Here is a 7,205-nt window from a genome sequence, read left to right as displayed (position 1 = left end):
CTTGGCCACTTGTAGTTCCTTTGCCATTAACTCATTCTCAGCTACGAGGGAACGAACACTTGAGCTAGTGGCTTCGGCGTATACTTTGGTTGCATCGGCCAAAGCAATTGGATGCTTGTGCACATCAGTCACAATCACTTGTTCTTCAAATTGCACAGGAGATGTTTGGTCCTCCAGAGTCGGTACCCTAAGAGACTACACAACTCTGTGATGAGATTTGTCAAAGGACATGTTGTGCATCTCTGCTTCCGGTAGACCACCAAGGATCTCAGTGCCTTCTTAGTCATTTGAGACTTGCTCATCATCTGGATGCATTGAAGCGGGTGAGTCGACATCTTTGTGGTGAGGCATGAGGTCGATGCCCTGTTCCAACTCCTGTTGCTCCATGTCTGCATCAAAGTGTTCAAGCGCCTGTTCTATCTCATGAAAAAAGTCTTTCCCCTTCGATGGTTCACCCTGTTCGCCTGAGGCTAGTTATTCAGATGAATCAACTACTTGTACGGGCGTTGCTTCGTTTATCTACACGTGATGTGCCCCCTACTATATCTGTTGGTGTCGCGCTTCCTTCTCCTGTTGGCGTAGCTCTTTTTCTTTCCAGAGTTTCTCCCTTGGCTCATGCAACTCCTTCTCTACTTCTTCAATTCTCTTCTTATCCCTCTGCCTTTACGCGATTCGCTTTTCGCACTACTACCTCTTTGCCTAAATAGCCATAGCTGCTTGTTCTACAAGTGGATGTGCTCGAAACTTGCAGCTTTATTCCTCCCCCATGCAATAAAAAATCTTCCTCTTCCCTTTGTCGTGCACAGGTATGCTTGGCTCTACTTCCTTTGCTGTTGCTACTACTAGTTCTCTCCGTGACGCTGCTTCATGCTACTTCGCTAACCACTCTACAGAGAAGACAACCTATTCATTGGGCCCGAAAGAATTGTAGCAATACCTCCATGAGTCTTCCTCGGCCCAATGAAATGCCCCATGGATCCAGTTGAAATGAGCTCTCATGCAGTGATCATTCACAATGCAATCTCGGTCATATGGGTTAAAGCTTTGGAGGTCGAACGGGTACTTATTCATCTATTTTGCTTCGACATCCACTTGCTTGATACTCCATATCTCATATAACCAAATCCACAATGGAAGAGTGGGCCAAGGTAACTTATTCGTCCGCTATAGTCTAGCTATCAATCTTGCTGAGATGTGATATGCTACTTCCTGCATGACAAGTACGTCCAAGGAGAAATTTGGTAGAACATGGGGAGGCTTCTTCACACTGAACATTCAGATGAAAGTGTCAGACAGTGAGGCATACCAATTTGCAATGCCTAACAATACCTCCATTGCTTCATTTGACATGCAGGGTGGATCTTGTTCGAATATAAACCTATACATTGGGGTGACAAAATGGTCGGACAACCGTATTATTACTCCCCTAAAGCTACATTCGGACAACAACTTGAAATATGTGTTCACAAAATTCTCCGCCGGTGACCATGCCCACTCCAAACCCAGGAACTCATGTCGGGCACAGACTACATTTAGGATGTAGGGGGACATCTAAATATCTATATGCATACCCTCGGGTGACTGTCGAGCCTTTGTGACTTGTTCCTTCAGCTGGTGAGCCAGTGTGTTGGACCAATTACATGGTCTTCCTTCTCTAGCTAGTTGGTCCAATGCGATCACCCAACTCTGAGGAAAGATTTCAGTGCTTGCTTGGCCACTCAGACAACATGTGAATATGACCAAGTATTGGTGTGCCTTCCTCAATATATTTTTCTTGGAGATTTGGTTGGGTGTCATCCTAAACCAAGTTGGCTCCTTTACCCAATCCTTCAAAATGTCTTTGGAGTTACCTCTGTTGTTGGGCAAGCTAAATGGAGGACTCATGACAGTCGTGGGATCATGTTTGTGAATGGGAGCCTCGGGTATCTGCATGAAATATGGTACAAGGCGGACTTGTGAATGTTCACATACACCTAACGGTCTTTGAGGTCTTCCCCAAAACTTCCCACGAATGTTTCATTAACCTCTTGCCACTTCAGTTTGATGTCCTTGCCTAGATACAACTTTGTATCTTCATAGATTGATAGACTAGAAGACACCTACCCAACTGTTGCTCTAGTTGCAACTCCATCAGTGTCCTATGATCCTGTTCTCTTGGAATCCATTGAGACAGATGAACACCTGAAAGATCTAGAAGCAAGCAACATGCATGGTAGGAAATATGTCAATGGAAACAAAGCAAATCTGGGGAAGGACACAACACATACCTGGGAAACTGATGAGCAAGATTGTGCAAATTTTATTGGGAGGTTGGGTGACTGGCTACTAGAACTATGTAAAAGGTAGTTTAGGTTTTCTGGGAGGCAAGACTGGCTGCTGGATCTGCGAAATGCACAATCTAATCATGCAGTTAGCTGTTGGGATTGCACAATGCACAATTCTTGCTGGGAAGGATTGCTGGACCAGGGACAAATTTGCACAATTTCTTGGGCCAAGCAGCCATTGTCCTCCAGAAATGCACAAAACAGTCCTGGAGGCCAGTGCTGGGTAATAATACACATTTCTAGGGAGGAAGGTAAGCCTTCCTTCCCCAGATTACGCAATGCAGCCTTGGTGAAGTCAAAGCTCGTGCCAAGGTTGGCCCAGTGCGCCTACGGGCAATTGAAAGAATGAGACAGTAAATGCATGGCGACAGTAAGTGATAACAGAAGTGATTAAGAATGCATGCAAAACATCAATGAAATATTTAGCAAACATATCAACATGCATGTGGGTGAGGCAACTCGACAGTTGGGCGAATGTCCATGCAAAACAGTTTCATGCATGCAATAGTAGTGAGATAACAATGAAAACTGAAACAAAGCTAGGAAAAGCTATTATACATGTAAATGAAAAAAAACATTCAAAGAAATCAAGCAAACAACACTCACACAAGTGAATACACAAAAAGTGATAGAAATGCTGAAAAAGACAAGTTGAGGCTACTTACCCGTGAATAGCTGAGCTGGATGTGTCGAAGAGTCCTGGATGTGCTATGGGATGTTAGAGCTCCAAGTTTGATGTGAAAGAATGAGATATGATGCTTCAAATAAATAAATTTGGTCTCATGACGTGCATGCCACAAATCTAGGAAAAAGCGACACTTGGAGTTAAACTTCTAAAACAACTTTGCATGTAACCCTTGGCTAATAAAAATGGCCCCCTGAATCATGGGATTCATTTTTCATGTTATCTCTTGCTATTTTAGGAAGAGCAAGTCATGCATGCATGCAAGTCAATTTTCCTTGGTCTCGAGTGGAACTAGTCAACTAGACTGTTCATGCATGCAGTTGCTCAATTGCTTGGGAAAAATGTGCATTCGTAGCTGAGAGCTGGACTAACTACCCAGGAGGATTGTGTAATTTCTGAGTAGAGGAGTTGACTGCTGCCCAGATTTGCGAAAATGTTGGACTGAGCATCCCTACTGGGGAAATTTGTGCAAATCCTACTGGGAGTGTTGGCTAGTAGGAGTGCGCAATCTTGGAGCCCAGTAGGTTGCCAGAGAGGATTGCACAATTTCTTGGGGGGGGAAGGTTGGTTGCCCTCCAGAAATGCAAAATTTCCGAGGGGAAGTTGCTCATCTTGCAGCTGGACCAAGTCTGGGTGAACAGCCTGTGAGGGGAATGGATCAACTGTGATCGACAGGCTGCCTTTGTGCAAGGAAAACACTGAAGCTTTAGTACTTGAGGAAGCAAGACAAAGTGTTGTGACAGGTCGATAGGGAGGCTTCAAAACAGGCTAAGAAAACATTTTGGAGGGTGGTTGTAGTGGCTACAACATCTTCATATTTCTTTTAGATTAAATACAAGTTTTAGAATATGATCATCATGACTAGATACAACACATCCTTATCCATCAAGCTTAGAAACATCAATCTTTGAAAGAAAAAAACTAAGATAAAGCTAAAAATAAAACTAAAACATTTTTTATGATAAAATTAGGTTTATGTTATCTACTTCTCTGATCCCTATCTATTCTTTTCTATCCATATAATGAACATCATTATGGATATCTATACATTTCCACATTTTCAAACCGAAATCCAAAAATTTCATCATTTTGTCAACAAAAACTATGAAAATGGGCCACCAAGTGATGCATGTAACTCCCAAACGGTAGCACCTGTGTAAAAGTGGAGATATTTTTTTTATATGAATTTGTTGTGAAGAAAAACCTCTGGCGGCTTCCTCAAATTCTTCCCTAGCTCCTCAGAAACTGTTCTGCAAAACCATGACTAAAACAGGGGAATACACAGTCTGAAAAATAGGCCTTAAAGATGCATTTGAAACTCTCGATCTATGACACCTGTGCAAAAACTAGAAGAGGTTATTATGATTTGACCCATGCTTGAGAATTTTTTTTTTAATTTTTTTTGAAATTTGGCTCCATGTTGTTCAAATAAGCATTTCAAACTGATGACTAAAACAAGGTATTTTGCACAACATTGTGCAACGAATTCAAGTAGCCTTCCATGCTATGTATGGTTGCACACCTCCTTTGGAAAAATCGATCAAATGAGTAGGCTTGAAATGACTATGTGATGGTGTAGAACTCTTTAAGTAGGCTCTTCAACTCTTGAAAACCTCCTAAATGGTTGATACCCACCTACGTAGCAGTTGCATAGCGACCATGACTCCCATTAACTCAATATTGTTTCATGCTTTGACTGGACCACTTGATGACTAAACTCATGGTGATGTTGGACAATAAATTTCAAACTTATGACAATGACAATGATTATAAGTTCAACTTATTCAACCTGAAAATTATAAAATTCAAAAGGCATTTGACAAATGAAAACTACTGACCCTATTGTTGGCTCCAATGGGGATGGCAACCTCCCTATGAGGCGGTAAGAACAAAAACGTAGACCATGTGCCTAAAAATTGGGAAATGGAGTCAAAACTAAAAACTAAATGACTATAAATTGATTGACTAACTTACATAGTTGTAAACTTTAAGAGAAATAAGAAAAATTTCGACAGAATATCATTGAAGTCTTAGGGCCTTCTAGTCCTCAAGCTTCAAACCTCAATGAGAGTTGTCCACACCTGCTAGAAATGTACACATTAGGTGATTTCCTCCTTTGTAAATAGTCAAGAAAATGGTTACTTGACTGAGTTCTGCTGAGAGTTCCCTTGAGCAGGCAGAAGAAAAAAGAGAGTGGAAACTCACAATTTAACTGATGTTGAGAACCAGAATCCATAAATAGCACAACTTTCCATAGATCCTGCAACAAACTGGACATGGGAAGACACACCTCTTCTTTTGATGGCTCCAAGAGTCCAGAAAAAGAATATTCAAAAATTTAATTGGTGCCATCACTTGATGATAAGTAAGAGGACTCTGTTCTAGAGAAAAGGGAACATCCAGTTCATTTCTCTTGTCATCTTCAATTGAGGCAACCACCTTATCCATAACGATGTTGTGCATATCTAGGAAAACTTGATGTTCTTCAGCAGACTCTTCATTTTCTGTAGCTAGAGGCATATCTTTCTGAACAAAAGCTTCCTGTGCAAGAGGTTTTAGAACAACCTCTCCTCTTTCACTACTCCCCTCTTCTTGATCCTCTCTATTGAATACATTCATCAGGTTCAAGAAGACAAACCTGCTAAATTTCTTCATTGACCTCCATCTGATCGGTTTCATCTACAACTTCAGAAATTGTTACCAGTTAGGAATATTCATGAATATCCAAGCAACAAACCTCTTATGTTTCTTTCTGAGGAAAATAAAACTCGAGCAAGGCTTCTTGAATTTCATCAATCATTACATCTTCAATGTAGATGTCAATTCCCATGAGTTGAAATAGATCATCTAAATTTCCACAAAATCTTTCTATCATCACTATAAAAGGATAAGTTTGTTTAAAATTTGTTGAAAATTCTGAATATAAATCCATTAGAGAACATATACTTGCAGCTGGAAAACCTTTATACCATGGTCTGACTTTATCCTCGAAGGTTTCAATAAACATTTTCATCAATGAATCCTCATGAAAATTAACTTCAAGTCTACGTACTTGCATGTGGAATTTGATTAAATGCAGAGAAAAATCTTCTCCCTTTCCATTTCTGAATATTGGGAGATATGTTGACCAATTAATAGGAAACATAGGATTCAGAAAATCAAAAATAGGAGATCTATCCATAGGAGCATACCCTATATTCGTTCTTGCAGAACCCATTTTGAAAAAAATCACTAGTAAATCTGAAAACTATTGACCTTTAACTAATGAAGAAATTGTGAAATTTTGATCTTCTAGATCCTTTGAATTTAATATTCTCCAGGTGAATGATTCATCCTTTCTTGTGTTCGACTGGTGTCCACCATCAACAACCAAATCCAAAACTTGGATGATATTTCCTAGAGAAAATGAAACCTTCGCTCCCCAGCAACAGTGCCAAAATGTTAGCACTTCGTAAATCCATTAAGGTTGAGGGAAGAGATCCTAGAGGTAACCACAAACCACTCTGGGCTAGAGACTAGTACTTTCCAACTAGAAGGGGCTCCCTCACTATAAAACTCTGATGATAAACACACTAAAGCTCACATAAACCATATCTAGAAAAGATGATATAAAACTTAATGAAATGGTTGAGATTTTCAGGAAAATACCACTGAGGTATGAAGCTAGTAACATAATCTTAATACCAAGGCATGCATGAATATTTCAAAAAATAGAGGCAGAGTAGGCATACATTCTAAGATGAAAGGAGTTGAAGTATAGTGGGGAATGGAAAGAGACACAATTATATCTGATCACAAGCAGCAGAGCATATTATAATGAATTTTGCAGCATAAACTAATGACCAAATACTAGAAGAACCATGACAGAGCAATGAAGAATTCCATCATGTATGATTCCACAATTACCCTGAGCATCTCAAAATGAATTCAAGATAAAAGCTTCAGAAATGGATATTTAGATAACATAAAGGAAAAAAAACTTGAAAGAAATATACCACAAGAATTTCTGAGATCAAAGACACCAACTTGCACAACACACATGGAAAATCCTCTTTTCCAAAAATCAAACCCATACTTCATATTTCTTTTATATTAAATACAATTTTTAGAATATGATGACCATGACTAGATACAACACATCCTTATCCATCAAGCTTAGAAACATCAATCTTTGAAAGCAAAAAACTAATGTAAAG

This window comes from Pinus tabuliformis, chromosome 6 (assembly GCF_031772625.1).
Source record: "Pinus tabuliformis cultivar Carrire ecotype Pingquan chromosome 6, CPIR1, whole genome shotgun sequence".
Lineage (NCBI taxonomy): Eukaryota > Viridiplantae > Streptophyta > Pinopsida > Pinales > Pinaceae > Pinus > Pinus tabuliformis.
Note: the sequence above shows the minus strand (reverse complement) of the source record.